Below are 22,061 nucleotides of genomic sequence, written 5' to 3' on the forward strand. Positions count from 1 at the left end.
AAAAAAAAAAAAAAAAGAATTACATTCACAATGGCCAATTCATTTGTGTTTGCAATATTTAGAGAAGGAATTCTACTATCTATCTGTCTTAGTCAGGGTTTCTATTCCTGCACAAACATCATGACCAAGAAGCAAGTTGGGGAGGAAAGGGTTTATTTGGCTTACTTCCACATGGCTGTTCATCACCAAAGAAAGTCAGGACTGGAACTCAAGCAGGTCAGGAAGGAGGAGCTGATGCAGAGGCCATGGAGTGATGCTCCTTACTGGCTTGCTTCCCCTGGCTTGCTCAGCCTGCTCTCTTATAGAACCCAAGATTTCCAGCCAAAGGATGGAACTACCCACAAGGGGCTCTACCCCGTTGACCACTAATTGAGAAAATGCCCCACAGCTGGATCTCATGGAGGCACTTCCTCAACTGAAGCTCCCTTCTCTGTGATAACTCCAGCCTGTGTCAAGTTGGCACACAAAACCCGTCAGTACACTATCCTATCTTGGTAAGTTCAGAATGTTGTATCTAACTCAATTTCTCTCCTAACTTACATCACCAACTCAAAACAACCATTTACAACTTCCTCTAATCTTCATAACTTACATTTAACATTCCTAAAACATCTTCTAACCACCAAAATACCTTCCTAGAGCCTTTACAACTTTAGCTTAATTAAAAGACTATGACTATTTAATTTTGAACCCCATCAGAGACTTGAGAAGGAAAATTATTACCTGAGTATGCAGGAAGTGCAGAACAAGCAGCTTCCAAAACTATAGAAATGTCAGAGATTTCCTGGACAGTAACCAATATATTTCTACAACCCTGGAGCATCATATCCAGCCTTCTAACCCAGACTACCTGGAAGACATATTTGTGAAGCAGGAAATATGAAGGACCTGCTTACCCTGTCTTGGAAGAATTTGGCAAATGACTTTGCCTGCATTCACATTTCCCCATTTAGAACAACATTCTGTCTGCAGAAAGAATAGGGCATTTCCTTTGCCACATTAAAAGCTGTCTCCTAATGGAGATTCTTCAATGCTCATCTTTTTCCAGAAAAAGTTTTCCTGGGGTGCTGCCAGGAGCTGACTTGTCTCAAGTTGAAAAAGCCTTAGAATAAGAAAAATATTTTTAAATGCCATTTCTACAGGTCTCTGAGGTGTTTGAAGACTATCTATCTATCTACCTATCTATCTATCTATCTATCAATCAATCAATCTATCTATCTATCAATCTATCTATCTATCTATTTATTATCTATCTATCTATTGTAGACCTAAGTCAGCAAACATTACTTGTTTCTAAATATTTACTAACTGTTTAACTTAAGATGTATATTTGTATGATAATCTAGTCTAATATCTGACATAACAATGAGTTTGATTGACTATTAACTTACATTTCTTAATTGTCTTAAACAGTTTGTAATAGTAGCTATTGAAAGGACTGGGACTAAACCTTGTATTTTTAAATGAGTTACATAGGTATGGTACCTTATACAAGAGTTGAAACATACATACATTATGTTCTAACAAAATAAAACTTAAATTTTGTATTAATATACAAAGATTTGTACCAATGAAAACCTTATACCTGTATCAATATACAATGGCGCATATCAATGTAAACAAAAATTAACCTTATTTGATAATAGCAATAGCTCTAAGTTGAAGAGTAGATTCAATAATTTACCCCTGTATCTTATTGTCCTATGTGACATTTCCATGCCTAGCTCTTTTTCTTCTTAACTCCCTTCCCTTTATCTAAGAAAGAAAGGATAGATAGGAGGAAGGGAAAAAGAGAAATCTCTTAGTCTAAGCTAGGTCCCTGTTTTCTATTCTAATCAAGATCATTAACAACTGGCAAACAGCCCCCTGCTTTTACGTAAGCCACTTGAGGCATGTTCAGTGTCCTGTTTGTCCACAGTTCAGGCCAGGTTTCAGTAGCTGAAGAGGCAATGGAGCAGTCTTTCTCGGTGGTTATCACACCACAGTCCAGGTGGAGTTCTTTCTTGTGTGCATATCTTCTTGGAGACCTTGGAGGTGTCACTGCCTGAGCTCAATCTCCTCAAGCAGAGAGTAGTAAAGAAGTGGTCTCAGCACAGATAAGGGGCCTGGCCCAGCAGGGTAGGGACTCAACTTCTGCTGGATTTCAGCACCATCTGAAAGGTTATTTTTCCTATTAGTGAAATGAGCCAATTTGAACTAGAATGGATTATATTAAACGCAGGTTTATTGGGATGTTGCTCTAGAGCAAGTTCACTGGCCCCAAGGATTGAGGTCAGGGGAGATGCCTGGTGGAAGGAGGGGAGTGAGAAATAGAAAAAGGGCACACAGGCAGAGAGAAGAGGAGAGAGCTTTTCATCCTTACTTTTGACTTAACGTCTTGAAAACAAAAACAGAACAACTTTAAAATGTACTCTTATTGACCCATTGACTTCTACCAATCAAAAGCTAAGATTGTTACCAGATAGCAGCATTGAAGCCTATTGATGGTGGAGAAAGGGGTGCACATCTCACCTATTTTAAAAAGTCTCTTGATTTATAACTTTCTTTTTATTTTCCTGTCATTATAAAAGCTTCACAAATCTGTTTCCACATTAGAACATGAAATTTGAGGTAACCCAGATCTGTGTTCCTGAGACCTTGTCATTAATGTTTGGCTTCAAAATACACTGTCTCTTGTGACCTTTGAGGAAAGGGCTGTTTTTAGGTCAACAACTGCATGTCTACTTTGCATTTTGTATATTTAACTAAACTCAAGTGAAATTGTCGCTTTGTTTCTATTTGTATGCTTCAAATAGTCCTTTGTAAGATGGGCCACAAAAGCACTAACAGTAGGGAGTAATTGGACAAATTTTTACTTTTTATACACAGGTTTTTTTGAAATTGAAATCTGCGGATAAATACATTTAGCACTTCAAAGAGGATGAAGAGAGTCTGGAGGGCAAGGGGCACATACAAAGCCTTCAATGGGTGTTACATCTGCAGTGCTCTTCTAGGGCTGTCCTTACATCACAATTATAGTGATTCTGATTTCCCCACTGTATTTGCATAATGCCTGTCTTAAAAGAAAAGGTTTTATGATTGGAAAGTTATCTGTTTAATCAGACTCATTTTCAATAACCTGAGTGGGATGGATTTTTATGTTAAATTCTGCAATCACTGTAAGAGGAGTAGATAACAGTGCTGGTTTGAAGCAGATATGAAATGTTTTGTTTGGAGTCAGCGTGTATGCAGAACATTTCGATGATTACTACTGTGAATCATTAAAAAGAGGGTTTTTTTTTTAACCGTATTCTGATCATATTTCTCGCACTGTCGAAATGATTAGCTTATGTGACGAATATCAGTGATGCATTTGTTGCGAACCACATCTTTTAAACATATTCACACTGAAAAAACACTTGCCTTTAATATGCCTACTGATTAAGATACAGTGATGAAGTCACAGAAAGGAAGGTATTCATTACTATTCTATTGCTGGGATAAACTCGATGGCCAAGGAAAGTTAGAGAAGAAAGAGATTATTTGGGCTTACAATAGCAGATGGTGAGAGCCCATGATCTTGGAGGGGAGGCATGGCAGCAGAAGGAAGCTAAGGCCTCACATCTTGAACTGTAAGCACAAAACAGGGAGAGGAACCTCCAAACCACATGTCTTTAGATGTCCAAAGCCTACTCCCAGTGACACGCTTTCTCCAACAAGGACATACCCGCTAAACCTCCCCAAACAGTGCCACCAAATGATAGTGACCAAGTGTTCAAATACCTGAGCCTGGGGAGACATTTCATTCAAACCACCCCATAGAATGTCATTATATTTCCCCAGATACAATATGAGTGTATTTCGGAAGAGGCATATATAATATTCAGGATCTTAGTAACTTGTTACTGCTTTGGAAAGAATACATCTTTTTTTTTTCTCACCTTGTGTGTTGTTGGTTTTTTTTCTTAAATGGGAATAAGTATTAAGTCTTAATTTTTTCAGCTATTACTACATAAGGGAGAATGTCTTATATTTTACTGCTTGACCATTAAAAGATATTTTTTTGCCAGGTGTGATAGCACAAGCCTGTTTCTCTAGCTTCTTAGTAGGCGAAGCCTGGAGGATCACAAGTTCAAGACCAGCTTGGGCTGCAGATTGATTACATTCAATGCTAGTCTAGGCAGTTTCCTAAGACCTTTATTCAAAACACGAAGTGTAAAAGAGCCTGCCTTTTTACAGGGGAAGAAAAAAGGGGAGGAGAAGCTTAGTGATAGACTGCTGGTCCGGTATGGCCAAGACCCTGGGTTCAATCCCTAGCAACATACATGTAATTGCTTTTCTTTAAAATGTTTTATCTCAGAGATTTCGAAAACCATGATTGAATATGCAAAACTTCAGAAAAATTCTGCTTTGAAAACTGTTTATACAGTTTACCTAGCTTATTTTACCTAGCTTACTTTTCCATCTGAATTTCTACTTTCTTTTGGAACTTAGATTTTTGTGTATTCTTTCACAACTTGCTAGAGGATCAAGAGACTTTGTAGCGATGTAACAGGCATTAATGCCTTCCTAGTTTCTTTTTAGCATGGTCATTTTCCTGATTTTGTTGCACTTCTCCTTTATTTTATATCTAAACAAATTTAGCTTTTAATTTGTGTAAAAAGTAAAGAGCCCGATGTGCTTTAGTTGTTGGTCAGATGGCAGGACCTTGGGAACATGGGATAGCTCAGCAGAGGCTGGATCGAGGCAGCCTGAACCCAGGTAAAGAAAAGAGATCAGCAACTCACAGACACACAGCCGAGTCGGTCGGGGAAAGGGACCTAAGACTGAGAACTGCGCTTATCTTCTCCCCACACCAAGTATGCCAACTGCCAGGAGAAGATTAGCCTGGAACCTGGAAGTGTGAGCTGTGATGTGGAGATGGAGGCCACGGACCCCAGCTGCATGGCTGTGTCAGTGGCAGCAGAAGGTTGGGCAAGGGATCAGAAGCTGAATGACCCTCAGCATTTCATACTCAGAGGAGCTGCATCGATCACAGACCATTTGTGACGGGGAACAGATCCTGGAAAACAGAACTAAAATAAGCAGGGGTGGGCCTTCCTTCAGTCAGGAGGAAGTACTGGTCTATAGCACCATGCCTTCTGCTTCTACTTCATTCTATTGCTCATTTTGGTTTATTTGATTTTTTTTAAAGTAAAAACCTAGTGTATATATCTTTGTGCTGCATGTGTTCAATTAGTATAAGTAGTACCTCATTGGAAAGGGTTATAGGTCTATTCTTCTTTCTCTAGACACAATATACAGTATTTTCTGAACTGTGATGACTGTCTCTAACATACATGCTCTCTTCTTCATTGGTATACTTCCTCTTTTAACATCAGAATAATAGCACACCCATTTTCAGTAACGTTAAAAGGCAGGGAAACATGAAATGATACAGTTCGTTCTTACTGCTATACCCCAGTGAAGGGACTGAAAAAGCAGAATAAACCCCATTTTGTTTTTAAGACTCCATGCTAAGTTAGCTTACTCTTAGAGAGGCAAGGCCTCCTCCCTTGAGGTCTGATAAAAAAAAAAACCCACGAAATGTCGCTGGCAGTTGCAAAATAGACACAGCAGCTACAGCTAGCTGATAACCAGAGAAGGCTAAGAAAACATAAGTCCTTCCCAGGTCAAGATCCCTCTTTTTGGTGTATGCTCCCTCCTTGTGGTTTAACCGACTGCTATAAACCAATTAGCTTAAAGACCTGCATTCCTTTACCCCCTCCTGTATTGCTAAGTCTTGGAAACCTCCTGCATGCAGTTTTTTTTTCCTTTATAAACCTCTTTCACCTAGACCTGGGGGTCACTCATTCTCCTTCCTGTTCCATCAGGAAGGTTTGTGACCCAAGCTCAAGCTTGGGGAAAGACTCTCCTGTACTTGCATTGGAGTCGTGGTTCCTGGTGGTCTCTTTAGGGTTTTTGCAATCTGGGCAAAAGCAAAGTTAACTTTTAAAATTTATGGAAAAATAAGAATATTTCTGTACAGGCCCAAGCTGAGGTAATTCATGACAGCTAAGCCAGCACTGCAGGAAATTCTTAAAAGAATATTACACAGGCAGTCATGTCCGTGCACAGGAAAGAGACATTTTCATGAAAGCAAGAGATGAACACAGGAGAATTGAGAGGGGATCAATCATGACCAACGCAGTGAACCATCCAAACTAGATGACATCATCATTAGTAGCAAATCTTCTCAATGATAACTTAAAATTCACATGGCCCTAACTCACAGGTTTAAAGGTACAGACTAACTAATGGGATTACAAAACAAGACACAAATGTGTGTTGTCTCAAAGAAAATCACTTAAGTACAAAAAGCATAAAAAATCGGGAGTCAAAGGATGAAAATCAATCTAGTTAGCAAACAAAATAAAAGCCACAAACAAGCTGGCACAGTAACTCACATAACAGGGGAACATTTATTTGGAAATTTTAGTAGTCATATTTATACACTGACTCTCGGGGGTACTTAGTTTCATAAAATAAACATTAAAAGAAATAAGTGGCTACATATTTTCTGACTCAATAATAGTGGGAGACTTCAATACTCCATGTTATGTCTAGATTAGCCTGTGTTTGTATGTGTGTGAAAATATTTGTGCATGTACACATGTGTGTGCAGGTTTGTATACAATGTAGTGTATCTTCAGTTATTCTCTGTCTTATGTTTTTGCTGACCTTGGAGCTCACTGACTGGCAAGGTTGAGTCTCCAGCAAACTCCATGGATCTTTCTGTCTACACTTCCTCAGTTTTGGGATTCCAGGTGAATACCAGGACAACCAGATTTATTTTCTTCCGTTCTTTCTTTCTTTTTAATTCACTTGACATCTGGACCATAGCACTCCTCCCTCCTCTCTTCCCAGTCCCACCCTTAGAAATTCCTTCCTTCATTGCCCCTCCCCTTCTCAAAGCCCCTTCGCCCCTTTGGGTACCATCCAACCCTGGGGCATCTAGTCCCAGCAGGACTAGGCACATCCTCTCCCACTGAGCCCTAGCCAGGCAGTCCAGGTAGGGGGAAGGGGATCCAATGGCAGGGAACAGAGACTAAGACAGACCCTGCTCCACTTGTTTAGGGTATCCACATGAAGACCAAGCTACACAGTTGCTATAAAAGTGTAGGGGGCCTAGGTCCAGCTCTTGCTTGCTCCCTAGCAACACGATTTTTAGAGGGGACTGGGGAACCACATTTAGGTCCTTATGCTTGCACAGCAAACACTTGACTGAATGACTCTCTCTGTAGCTCCTACCTACATCTAAGTAGGTTATCTGAACTAAAAACCACCAAGAAACTCCAGAGGCAAATTACACCACAAATCCACTGGTTTTAACATATCTATAGAATATTCCACCATACATATAAGGAACATGTATAGAACTTAAAATAAAGTTGGTCACTTTATTGGCCTTGAAGTAAGACTTAAATGAATGCCAAAGTGTACATTTCTTTGAGCCTTGACAAACACATCCAATTACCTGAGTTGCATTACAATATGATGTCTCTGCTTCCAGAAGTTTCCTTTTCTGTGTTTGCATTTAGTCTTGTGCCTCTAAGTGGGAAATGGCAACCACAGATCTGCTTCCTGCCACTGTAGTTGGGCTTTTCTAGAATAACACCCAAAAGGACCTGTGAGAGGACCTGTGAGACTCACAGAAAGATGCATCTAGATTAACATGAAAAGAGCCAGCTGGCAGTGAGAGAAGGGCTGCTCTTCGATCCCCACCCCTAGGCTTCACATAGGACATGGAATATGCCCAAGTTAATTTGCTGAGAAAGAATGGAAGCTCAATGGGTAGAACATGAGTGAGAACACTAACAGTGTACAAACTTGAGACAGAGGACTGTCACATATATACTGTAAGGGTCCATGATTCGCCGAAGAATAATACTCAGACTCAAATAGTATGTAAACATAATGAGTGTTTTATTCTGCAGAATAAAACCATGCTGGGGTCTCTCCATTACTGAGAGAAAAAAACCAAATGAGCTCGCAGGCTAGAGTTAAAGCATATTAGGGGGTTCCAGGGTAGGTTGCCTTTATCTTACTCCATCTCTAAGGGCATTGCATTACTGGGGGTTGGGGGCTGGAACCTGGTATTGGGAAGGTCTGGAAACTTGCTGACCCATTGTCCCTGCTTTAAGCTAGGTGGCTGGGCACCTTGCAGTTTCTGACTAGCTGCCTGAAGCCTGGGATTTTTTTGTTTGTTTTTTAAACTGACTTGCCTGGACTTGTCCAGTTCTTAGGCCTAGTCTCCTAGACTGCCAATTTGAAACCTGTGAGGTGGGGGTGGGGAGTGGGGCTGGGTAGAAGTTGGCTATAACTCCAGTTCTAGGGAATTCCATACCCATTTCTGGTCTCTTCATGCATCAGGCATACACGTGGTACACAGACAAAGGCAAAACACTTATACACATAAAATAAAAAAAAAATTAAAAAAGAATAAAAGAAAAATCAGGGGCTGGAGAGATAGCTCAGCAGTTAAGCAGTTAAGGGCACTGACTGCTCTTCCAGAGGTCCTGAGTTCAATTCTCAGCACCCACATGTTGGCTCACAACCATCTGTAATGTGTTCTGATGCCCTCTTCTGGTGTTTTTGAAGACAGCTACAGTATACGCACATATATAAAATAAATAATTCTTTAAAAAAAGAAGAAGAAGAAACATTTATTAAAAAAAGAAAGAAAGAAAAATTAAAAAGAAAATCTGGGAAGCAGCTCCCCAGGTTGAGCCACATTTTCTGGGTTGCTCACATTGAACCTGAAGAGTCAAATACAGGCACAATTGGGCAGAAACCCTGGTAACAGAAAGCAAGATGGGTACAGTTGCCTGGCAGGAATCCTACAGGCAGGGGAACAGAGAAGAGCCAAAATGGCACCATTCACTGTTTGCATAGGTCCCTCAAAGCTACTAGAGACCCACAGGTCTTCTAGGTGCCACAAGCACTCACTCATTTATGTATCCCAACTTCCTTGGTGCTGCTTTATCTTTTCTTGTCTTCACCTCCCTGTACTCTCATTCACCTACACAGGGGACTCCAGCGCTCCGACCACCAGCACTACCTGAGACCATGTTTTTCTGCCATGCAGCTGGATTCCAGACCACAAAGACTAAGGCTTCCGCTTTTAATTGTGTCAAAATGCCATAGAAGGCTGCCAAAATTCTCACTAACATAGTGAGTAATGGATCAGTTTAGTTCTAACCAACACTGGGGCTCTTGGATCCGTGTTATTTTCCATCAACACTTTTACAAACTGATGTGGTGTAGCAATCTTAAACATTTTCTTGCCACCTGTTATGCATATTAGCACTGATGTGATTTCTGGTACATTAAGAAAGCATCCTTGTCCTCAGCTTTTAAGTGCTTGCATGGTGCCAAATACACTGCAGAGAAGACAGCTGACAATTTGACACTGTCTGATGAGATCAGGCACATTCAAGGTGATGCAGCCACAGACAGCAGTTAAACAGTTTTTAAAGTAATATTAAGCCTTCAGCACTTGAAATCTGTTTATGTTCCTGCCATTCTTAAATGCATTTCAAATCCATTGTCATTGGTAAAATGTTTAGAGTCATTAGAGAGCTATTTTTATAGCTTGGTGTTTATATCTAAAATTTGATAGTGAGACAAATCCTCTCTACTGGTGGAGCAAATTAACATTTTGGCCCTTCCACATAGTACTGATATTAGGTTAGACTTTACAGCCCTGGGGTTTTTCCATTTTAGGGATTTAGAAAGACTAACAAGATTTTCTACTCCTTGTTTTTGGAAACTCATATTATCTTGGTGACAGAGCACTCCTGTAAGTCCATTTTTTTTTTTAAATAACCACTTTGCAAAGCCAAGTCACTGTTTTTCCATATTATGTAGATATTCCTCAATTTGATGAGTGGAATCAGCAGTCCCAAATCTTTTTTTTTTAAATGTAAAACATTATATAATTTATTATTGTTGTTTGACAAATGGTGGTTTCTTTCTCCTAAAGTAATTGGATTTTCTTTCTCTTAAAGTAATTGAATTACACCTTTTTAAAGGAAATTATCATACATGGCCCTCTACTTCTTTGTTAACATTTTTGAGATATCAGTGAAGGGTTATTTGCTTTCCAATATGGAGACAGTAACATTTCCTTGCAGGATTGTTAAGTGATCTATGCACAGCCCACAAGTTCCTCCTACCTCAACTTTGTAAGAATGCTACGTTAGTTAGGGTTTCTATTGCTGCAACAAAATAAAATGACCAAAAGCAGTTGGGGAGGAAAAAGTTTCTACTCAGCTTACACTTCCACATTGCTGTTCATCACCAAAGGAAGTCAGGACAGGAACTCAAACAGGGCAGGATCCTGGAGGCAGGAGCTCAGAGGCCAAGAAGGGGTGATACTTACTAGTTTTCTTCTGCTGGTTTGCTCAACCTACTTTCTTATAGAGCTCAGAACAACCGGGAGAGGAATGACACAACCCACAATGAGCTGAGCCCTCCTCTATTATCGATCACTAGTTTTTAGAAAATGCCTGACAGCTGGATATCATGGAGGTATTTCCTCTACTGAGGCACCTTCCTCTCTGATGACTCTACCTTTTGTCAAATTGACACACAAAACAAGCCAGTACAAGTGCCCACAACAAGACTGACCACATCTTTCCTGTCCATCTTTTTTCTCAGCTACCATTTTGTTAACCCTTCATTGTCTAGGGTCACTTGGACAAGGGCTGGTTTCTTGCAGCTTGAAAGAGCAGCTCCTGGATTGAGCCTTGCTAAGGTAGAAATCTGACATTACTGGAAAGCCCTAAACTCAGTGCAAAATGGCAGACTCCCTTTGTCAGCAGGGAGTCTCCTTCTCTGACTTTGTCTGGGGACCTTGAAACCCCCATATCCTCAACCTTGATAATATCATATATCTTTGGTGAGATTACAGGTTCAGCTTCTTTTCTTTCAATAAGAAATCCATTCAGCAAACACTTGAGATTCCTAGAATGACTCCCCATGCTAATGAGGCATCTCAGTTCGTTAGCCTTCAGCCAATGATCTTTGTCTACTCTGCATATTCCTTTTTTTTTTTCGTTTTTTTGAGACAGAGTTTCTCTGTATAGCCCTGGCTGTCCTGGAACTCACTCTGTAGACCAGGCTGGCCTCGAACTCAGAAATCCACCTGCCTCTGCCTCCCAAGTGCTGGGATTAAAGGCGTGCGCCAACACCGCCCGGCTACTCTGCATATTCCTATCCTCAACCCCAAAACTATATAACCCTTGATTCACCCCTAGTAAAGTTGATCTGTCTTCCTGAAGCTGATCCCAGAATGTCGACATTTCCATTCCTATTCACAAGCCTTCTAAAACTACTCAGCTCCCTTTGTTCTTGTGGGCCAGTGGTCATTGACCACAGGGTTAGGGTGAGGGGAAGGGAAGGGAGACCCATATTCCTGTTTGTCAGGTGGTCGCAGGATTAAGAGCTGTGGAAAGTTCTGTATAGTAGCGCCTCAGTGTCCTGATGGAGTTGAGTCTGCAGGATAAGAGATATTAGTAGCATCTTTATTAACAAGGATAATAAAGCCCTTGTTGGGCTTGTAGAAAACATACAGAAGAATTAGGAGGCTTGCTGGCCTCCAGGGTTGGCTATGGCAGCTCTTGTTGCCAGTTTAACTGTAAAGTCAGAGGTCCTTCCATAGCAGCTGAACGGAATAAGCCTGGAGCATTATGGAAGCCGAAGCATGCTGAGCTTGACACTAATTGAGCTCTTTCTGTGGATTGAAATCTATTTGCATTCATTTCCCTGGAGAAAGGTTTTAGCTTTAAATGGCATCCATCATTGCAGCAGAATTACCTGTGCCACCAATGATGCTGTGTGGGCAAAATTAGCCAAGGTGCATTAGGTAAAGTAGGAAAGGATCTAAGACTCTCAGTGCACAGGCAAAGTACTCAGGAAACTTCAAAAATGCTAACTCCTTAAGCCTCTGTGCTCTTATTAAAGGGAAACTTCTCCCCAAGGACCTTTTAGGCTTGAAATGCAACATGGTTGTCTTAGTTACTATTCTATTGCTGTGAGAAAACACCATGACCAATACAAATCTTACAAAAGAAAGTATTTAATTAGATACTTGCTTACCTTTCAGAGGTTAGTTCCTGATCTGATCATCATGGTGGGAAGCAGACAGGCATAATGCTGGAAACCCGGGAGAGAGAGAGAGAGAGAGAGAGAGAGAGAGAGAGAGAGAGAGAGAGAGAGAGAGAGAGAGAGAGAGAGAGAGAGACAGAGAGACAGAGAGAGACAGAGAGAGAGAGACAGAGAGAGAGAGAGACAGAGAGACAGAGACAGAGATAGAGACAGAGAGAGACAGAGAGAGACAGAGAGAGACAGAGAGAGAAGGAGAGAGAGACAGAGAGATTGAGGCAGAGACAGGGATAGACAGAGACAGAAAGAGATTGGGCCTGGTATGGGCTTTTGAAATTCCAAAGCCAACTCCCAGAGACACATTTCCTCCTACAAGGCCACATCTTTAATCCTTCCCAAATAGTTCCACTCCCTGGTGTCTAAGGATTGAAATATATAACCCTCAGGTGGCCATTCCCATTCACACCATCACAAGATCATCATCCACCAATGTGGCCCAGGCTATTGTGCTGTGGTGGTAGGGTTCTTGAACTCAGCATTTAGTGTTTGTTTTTAATTAATTACTTCTAAAGAAGTGTATTTTTGCATACAAGGGCATTTTAAAGTTGCTTGTTTGATTATCTGTTTGGCAATCATAATGTGCTGTTTGGAGATTGCACTAAATCTGAGCACAACCCTAAAATGTTCCCTAAGTGTATGCTCTACATTTCATATCTCCACTGCCTACAAAGATTTGAGAAGAGGGGGCAAAAAAGCAGTCTATATCCCTGCTATCATCTCCTGAAAACACCTATTCATATGAGTGGCCACTTGTGTATTCACACATCACCTTTCTCTTACAGAATTAAGATACCTTCCCAGGGAGGAATCACTCCAGCACTTAACCAGAGGAAGAACGTCATTAATCATAGTACATGACTGGTTCTAGCTAATGTACAAAAGGAAACCAACCCTGACCTGGGATTCTCATTAGCTTTCACTGCCTCAAGTTATACTATGAGCAATTAAATGTGAATCACATAGATAGAAATTCCAAGTTTGGGTTGTTTTGGACAAATGGTAGAATCACCAAGTAAAAACATTGTTATAGTTATTCCAATACAGAAGTGGCTTTTTTTTTTTTTCAGGTAGATGTTTAACCAAGACTATCCTGATGCCTAGAAAAATTATATTATTTCAGATAAGAGAATTAGGATTTAATAATGGCAGCCCTGACTCATTGCCCATCCACCAAACTGCCCACTAGAGGCATGTTCTTTGATATGGGAGTAGGCATAAAGGCCAGTTGGGAGCCAAGGGTGTCTTCGTTCCCTATGGAAATAGGGACTAATTGGCAACAGTCTCATTGAACAGAATCTAACAGATGCATAGGATAAACAAACCTAAACTTTAATTATGTTGAAAGTACAAATTTTTCTTTTTACAGTTTCTACAAGTCAGGTCATTACACTATTTGTCCTTGAGTGTTCTATTAGCTAAATTCTACTCTGTAAAATTTATTTCCTGACCAAGTTTAGTGTGTTATTGCCAAGCCACACTGTCTTCATTCTTGACCTATGGATTGCTAAATCCCAGTATTCTGTTTGAAATTATACTTCCTTTATTTTGCTTCAGGGTTCTTTTATCAGGCTGTTGTTCATTGGTTTCCTTTTCAGCACTGAGGATAAAACACAAGACTTTGTATATGCTTGGTAAGTGCTGTTTACCACTGAGATTTCATTATACTTTTGGAGACAGAGCCTCTTTAAGTTGCTAAGCCTGGCCTTGAAATCACTCTGTAACAAAGGCAGAGCTGGAATGCTTGGTGATCCTGCCTCAGCCTCCTGAGCAGCGGGGAGGACAGGTACCTGTCATCACACCTCCAGGGCATTCAGCACTCCTAGTGGATCCTCCCTAAGTATGTTCCATACTACTAAGCAAAGTAATACAAATTTAAAGGACTTTTGTGCCCATGCAGGCCTGCCATATATGGACAGTCACCTGCAGTAAGCAGGATCAGGCTGCTGGATTTTCTTTAGGCAGGCCTGTGGTTTGTCTGTGGACTGCTACTTCCTATCCCTCATTTCACGGTGGCTGCACACATTTCATCTTGCTCTAAATCTTGCCATGTAAGGTGCTCATTTTCTGGAATGATGCTTGCCAGAGTCTTCTAGTGCTGGGCCTAGTGGCATTTGATGGGAGAGTCTGGGAAGGTAGGATTGGGTCCAGTGCCCAGATTGCTCTACCAATATGGAAGTTCAAAAATAAAAGTGTTTTTTTGTTGTTGTTGTTTGTTTGCTTGCTTGTTTTGTTTTTGTTTTTGTTTTCTGCTTAGTAATTGTCTGGGTTTTTGTCAATTTGATATACAGGCCAGAGTCATCTGGGACGAGGGAACTCCAATTGAGAAAATGCCTTAAAGAGAGTGCCTGTAAGCAAGTCTGGAGGTATTTTCTGGGTTACTGACTAATATGGGAGGAAAGAGCCTACTGTGGGCAAGGCCAGCCCTAAGTAGGTAGTCTTATACTGTATAAAAAATCAGGCCGAGCAAGTGGTGAAGAGCACGTCAGTAAGCAGCACTCCTCCATGGTCTCTGCTTTAGTTCCTGCCTCCAGGCTCCTGTGTTGATTTCCCGGTTTGACTTCTCCTACTGATAAGCCTGCCATTCAGATAAATCCTTTCTTCCCTAAGTTGTGGTGATGGGAATAGGAATGGCCCCTAAAGACTTGTAGACTTGAATGCCTGGTCTCCAAGGAGTGGCACTATTAGGAGACAGGGCCTTGTTGAAGTAGCTGTGGCCTTATTGAAGGAAATACGCTACTTGGGGTAGACTTTGAGATTTCAAATGCTCAGACCAGTATCTCACTCTTTCTTAGTGGCTGCAGATTCAGACATAGAACACTCAGCTCCTCTAGCACCACGTTTGCCTGCACACCGCCATGCTTCCCACCATACTTCCACCATTTGAATGATGCACTAAACCCCTGAACCTGTAAATCAGCCCCAATTAAATGTTTTCCTTTGTAAGAGTTGCCATGGTCATGGTGTCCCTTCACAGCAATGGAGACTCTAACTAACTAAGACAGTTGCTTTTGGTCATAGCGTATTATCACAGCAATACAGAGCAAATGAAAACAGTGCCCTTTCTATACTTTTGTTTCCCACTCTGCACAAAAGAAGTGAGCCTTGTAGAGTTTTTGTGTAAAATTCCTTTTATGGCTGAAAAATGGCTTTGGCCAAAGACTTTATTTCTCTCAAATACTGTGCAGTGTGGCATGTGTCTCCACCGTGTCAGATCCTTCCACCTTGAAGAGTGGTTTGCCTTTGCTTGTTGGTAGAGCAGGTATTGATCCTGGCAGTCTGGAGAGATGTGCTAGAAATTGGATATGGAAAGTTTTAGGGTGAGACAAATAGATGCATGGGGCAGAAGGTTTCAGGGTGAGGGTAGGAAGTTGGGGTAGGGTCACAGCTGGCATCTGCAATGACTTTAAGGTCAATATTTCATCCCACTGCTCCTGGAAGGACGTCCTCTGTTGCAGCTCTAAGTTCAGAGTGACTTTGGCTTCACATCTTTGTTAGAATCTCGGGTAATGAGGAGTTAGCGAATCTAGGTCGTGGCAAACTTTGAAATTTCAAAGCACCCTTCCTAGGAATAGGGCCTGCACTCCTATTATCCAGTTGACTAGAGGAGAAAATTAATTTGAGAGTGTAATTAATGTGACTTCTAAACAGACGTGATATGGAGAAAATGGCAATTTAGTTTTAGAGAAGTCTTTGCTTCTGGAGTGCACTAGGAAAGCCATGAGACCAAGGTGAGCAAATTTGAATGCAGTGGTTGGTCCTTCTGTTTACCCAAACTCTGTATTTTCCCAGGGCACAGAAATTTAGGGTCAATATGAAACTTAAGATTGGGTGTTCAAATAGTGTCAACTGGTGGCCCAACAGATAGACTTTGTTTGACATGTGTAATTTGTGTGTGTGTGTGGCCAAAAGAAATTAAATCCATAGTTTACATAAAACTCAAAATTTGCATTGTCTTCTAAAAAACGGAATTGTAGGCCCTTAATGCCTCATACATCAAGCCAAAATGAGATCGATACCCAAGTAAGAATTAGCCTGTAGGAACTGGAACCTTACTTTAGGCTATCGCTGCCCATCTGAATCATGTCAGGTAGATGTGATACATAAGCAACCCAAAGCTAAGCTTTGGAAGCGGTTCCATGCTTACTCCTAAAGTAGGGGATGTGGAAGAAAAAAATGACACAGAGAATGAAATAATATCAAAGAAACCACTCTCAGATCAAAAGAAAAATAATGTATGTGAATGTTCTTTGCTCTCAAAAAACAGTGCAAGAAAATGATAGTGTCATTTTATTTTATTTTTATTTTTTCGAGACAGGGTTTCTCTGTGTAGCCTTGGCTGTCCTGGAACTCATTCTGTAGACCAGGCTGGCCTCGAACTCAGAAATCTGCCTGCCTCTTCCTCCCAAGTGCTGGGATTAAAGGCGTGCACCACCACCGCCTGGCTGATAATGTGTCATTTTAAAGGACCAAGGACCATTAAGACAGTGGGTGTCAATCTTTGGGAGGCAACCCCTTTAGCGGGTCGCATATCACATACCCTGCATATGGACAATTGCATTATGATTCATGACAGTTGCAACATTGTAATTATGAAGTAGCAATGGGATAATTTCATGTTGAGGTCACCACACGAGGAGGACCTGTATTCAGGAACAGCAGCATTAGGAAAGCTGAGAGCCACTGCTCTAAGGGATTAGTAGCCTGCTGGGCTTGGGAAATAGCAGAGTATAGGATACTGTTGTCCTTAACCTTTGGATTACTGAGTGACACAAACATCACACAGCAGGGTCACTTAATAGCAAGAGAGCCACTGGTACTGAAGGAGTCTGTCTCTCTTTGTACCTGAGCACAGGCAGAGAGTTGGTAACTGGACTGGAGGCCGCTCTCTGACTCCTGTGCTTGTGACTGGGCAATACCAGGAAGATTCAGATTTCTTTGGAAAAGTTTCTTTCTTTTTTTATGTCAGAGGCATTAATGGAGTTAGACATTAAGATCAGCTGAAGCAGTGCAATGAAAGCGTCTAATGTGTCAGTCTTCAGAACTGAATTATAAGTTGCTCACAAGCCTCTGTAACTCCAGTTCTAGATCTGCTTCCCTTTTCCTGGTCTCCATGGGCACCATATGCACACGGTGCACAGACATACATGTAGATAGAACACATTAAACAACACAAAACAAAGACCTTAGTATTTCTGATAACACATAGGTGCTCATCCAGCAAAGATTTACTGAGCGGCTTTCATAAGCAAGGCTATCCTGGGAGCTGTGGACACATGAACAAAGCTTGATAAACAAGGTTGGAACAGAAAGCAACTGAATGTTGGCCTTATCTATGGATGATATAAGTACAATATTATTTTGATGGGGCCTAGCAACTACATTTACTAATAACACTTGAAAACCTGATGTGTTTGATGAGCAGTCAGGCAAATTTCAACATTCTGCATATAAAAAAAACTTTTTTTTTTAACCCCATATATTGTCTGATTATTTCCATAGGACAGATTTTCTTAATTTTTGTCACTATTGATGCTTTGAGATGATTACTGCTTTACTGTAAGTAGATATCCCATGTGTAGTAGAATGTATACAAACAACCCTAGTCCTTATTTACTATATGTGAGTAATTCTATGACAACCAAATATCTCTCTGGATGTTGCTAAACGTTCCCTTAAGTTGAGTACCAGATAAGCATCATTTCTGGAAACAGCTTTCAGCTTTGACTATGGGTCCCACATTAAAGACCAAGAGAGACTGTATTTCCAGTATTGTTCAGGGCACTACAGAGTAGGCACTTTTCTCTATATCTAGGGATACAGTGTTCATTTGTGTATGCTTTGTAGGAACATGACTTCACTTCTCTAGTGTCTGTGAACACAGTTCCTACAGTCATACGGAATTCTATGTTTAACCTTTTGAATGGTGGCCACACTATTTTCCAAAGTGTTAATTGCATTTTAAGTTCCCACCAGTGGTGTCAGAAGGTTTTCTGATTTCTCATTATTTTTGATTATCTGGGACAGGTTATTTTCACCTTTCGTATTCTTCTTGTGCTGGGGGATCTTGTCAGCTAAAATCCATTTTATTCTATTTAGGAAACTTTGCATAATAGGTCCTTAAATGAAAACACTTTGGAAACTGTTATTTGAGAGCATATAACTTCTTGGCTCTGTTTTGGCTCTTATAGCCACGTTGACACCACGTGTCTCTAGGGAAGAGTGGTTGTTTTTGCTGTTGTTCATTTGTTTGTTTGGGGGTTGCTTCTTGTTGCTGTTGCTAGGTTTGATTTTAAGGCATGGCCTTACTATGTTGTTCAGGTGAGCCTCAAGTGATATTGGGACTCTTGGACTCATTGATCCTCCTGCCTCAGCCTCTTCACCAGGTGGAACTGTCAGTTGCTGGGCAGCAGGAGGTATAGGAATTTTGGCCAAGATAATGTGTCTCTTGAAACATCTCAGCTCTTCATATTTACAGAAGTTCTAATCAGTCAACCAGCCTTATAGAATCTGCAGGGTTTTTTTTTTTTGTATGTTTGTTAGTTTGAAATTCAATTCCCACTCAGTGGAGGGAATATTGTCTCCATTCTATGTAGGCAATCTTGTGGTTACTGTTAATTGTACTGGAATTCCCAACTATTAACTAACTGGTGAGAAGTTCTAACCTGACTTGAGTTGAAAGGTTCATTTTCCTTTCCCTGGTTTGATAATTTTCCATCTGTCCATCCTGTTTCAGAACTACAGGTGCACATTACTACGTGCATCTTCTGAAGATGTTTTAAATCCGCACCACACTAGGGTGAAGCTGAGATGCCAGCAAGAGAGGAAATGGATGCTCTCGTTGGGGCATGTGAGATTTCATCAAGTAAAAGCAAGGATAAGATGCATTTAAACCTGTTTACTGGTGAATTTCTGCTAGGGCAGGGACTGAATTTACACCAGCTTCTAGTGGGCACATGGAGGTTGAGAGAATTTACCACTCTGCTCTGCAAAGGTAGCTTGTTTGCTGGGTGCTTTCTGATTTACATATGGCTTCCTGGTCTTCTCTGCTTCAGCATAAGGTTGATTGTCCTATAATAGAAATTCGACATCCCTACAAAAAAGCCACTTTTCCTTCTGCTTAGCCCTATTCATGTAAAGTTCAATCATGTTTCCATCAGGCATCTGAACAATTGGAGTTTGATTGGAGTTGACATAATTCATAGTTTTATGGCAATTTAGAAGAAACCCAGTTTAGAGACTGGGCCTCTCTCATCACTTGTGGGTAAGGGAGATCACCTTAGGGTTTGGGGTTTTGTTTTATGTAGCAGGAACAAGAATGAGATCATTTACCACTATTAACATGGAGGTAGAACTGGAGGAAAATGTCTTAGTGGACTCTTGATGTTTATGGGTGAGAAAATAGTCCTCATGGGTAAGACTGGAATTAATGCAACAATGGGAGATGAAAGAGAAATACAGAGAGGGGCTGTCTTAGGGTTTTATTGCTGTGAAGAGACACCATGACCAAGGCAACTCTTCTAAAGAAAAACATTTAATTGGGGCTGGCTTACAGTTTCAGAGGTTTAGTTCATTACTGTCATGCTAGGAAGCATGATAGTATGGAGACAGACATGGTGCTGGAGCAGCTGAGAGATCTACATCTTGATTTGCAGGCAGCAGTAAGAGACTGCGTGCCACACTGGGTAGAGCTTGAACATAGGAGACCTCAAAGCTCAGTCCCACAGTGACACACTTCCTTTAACAAGGCCACAACTTCTCCAACAAGGCCACACTTCTTAGTAGTGCCATTCCCTATGGGCCAAGCCTTCAAATACATGAATCTATGGGCCCATATTTATTCAAACTACCACAGGGGCTCACAAACTTCAGAGAGAACTCTTGTTTTAACGTGGATGCTAGTATGTACTAAAGTATTGTTGGTGGAGAGAATTTCAAAATACAATGGAAATTCACACTGACAGAATGAGATGAGTTCACCTGACTCACAGGAATGGCCTGAGAGATGGAGAAGCAGTAGAAAGAAGAGTGAAGAGCTGTGAGGAAGGAAAAAAAGGCATCTAGATATCAGGGAGGATGTGGAAACTTGGCTTCCTTGTATCTGTATCTGGATGGTGGCTATGGCTACTTCAGAATCATCTGCACTATCCCCACTGCTGAGTCCAAGGATAATGTAGAGTGTAGTCACATAAGCTGCCTGCTAGAGGTGAGTCTCTAGGGCCTCAGGTCACTACATCACATGCAAGCATCATGAAGCTAATTCAAGGTAGTGCGTACCGCTAAAGCTAGTGCAAGGTGGTGTGCTAGGGGTGCTCAGGGCCGAGATGCTCAACATAGACAGTGAAGGGGCTTGAGAGATGACTCAATTGTACTTATTGCTCCTGCAGAGAACCTGAGTTCAGTTTCCAGTACTCACATGGCACTCACAATCATCTGTAATTCCAGTTGCAGGCAAAATAATCATACACACACACACACATATATATATATGTATAGGTATATACATATATACGTGTATGTATAGTTAGATATGTATATATATATGCCCCATAGGATTTGTGAGTGTGTGTGTGTGTGTGTGTGTGTGTGTGTGTGTGTGTGTGCGCGCGCGCATTGGAGAGAAAGAGAGAGAGAGGGAGAGGGAGAGAGAGAGAGAGAGAGAGAGAGAGGAAAAACAGAAAATAATCCCCTAATGGACATTTTGGAGCAGTATATATAAAGCACTGAAGGCTTTATTCATGAGGAACATGAAAACATGAGTTGGGTAAGGGATAATACAGTTCTAGGTCATAGCTAGTACTTTGAATAACTACGCAATTACTGATAGCAGTTAATATCACAGAGATTTAAGCTTTAACTACAGAGCCAACTTCAATCTATGTGCTTAAGCTCAATGCTGAGCTCAAAATGGATAAGGACATTTTTCTTGGACCCCATGATGTGCTCATCTGGATGACTTGTTATTCAGAAAATCCATCTCCTCTGTAGTTCTGCTTCATTTCTAAAATGGACAAAAGAATGTGATGATTTTCTTATTTTAGGTTTTGTTTTATTCAGTACTCTTTATTTTGTTAATGTGTACGATGTACCTGCTTGTCTGTATGTGCACAAATGTTAGTGCAGGTGCCTATGGAGGTCACAAGGGAGTGCTGGATTTCCTAGAACTGAAGTTACAGGGGACTATGAATGTTTCAGTTGGATGCCAGAAGAGCAGGAAGTACTCTTAACAAATCTCCAGCTCAACATTTTATTTTTTTTTTAAGACTGAAAAGATCAGATGATCTTGTCTGTCCTTAAAAGCATGCCTCGAGCTAGTGACCAACTGTTTCATGTCTTATAGATACCATAGGGTTTGTGTGTGTGTGAGAGAGAGAAAGAGAGAGAAAGAGAGAGAAAGAGAGAGAGAGAGAGAGAGAGAGAGAGAGAGAGAGAGAGAGAGAGAGAGAGAGAAGAGAAGAAACAGAAAAAAAATCCCAAAAAACTAATGGACATTTTGGAGCAGTCTATGGTTGGGTGTGGTCTATAGTATCCACTGAGGTCTGAGGCACAAGAGAAAGAGACAGGTAGGAAACATGAAGGAAAAAAGAGACTTTTGTAAAGCTTGTTGTTCTGTTTGGAAATAGAGTAGAGGCAGTCAGAAAGGATAGTTACATAGAATTTTGCTTCTCCTTTTTGGGGCCATGTCTCAGAATTTACAGTCAGGAGAATTGGTGCAGTATAAGATGGAATGAAAAGGGACCTTCACTCTAAAGACAGGGAATGGTACAGAGCAGGCTAGCTATACCTGGGACTCCTCCTTCCTCCTTCATGGCCTAGTGGACACTCCACTGTGATTAGTTGGAGCTCCTGATCAATGGACGGAGTGTGAGTTCCTGAGT

Source organism: Mastomys coucha, unplaced genomic scaffold (genome assembly GCF_008632895.1).
Source record: "Mastomys coucha isolate ucsf_1 unplaced genomic scaffold, UCSF_Mcou_1 pScaffold21, whole genome shotgun sequence".
Lineage (NCBI taxonomy): Eukaryota > Metazoa > Chordata > Mammalia > Rodentia > Muridae > Mastomys > Mastomys coucha.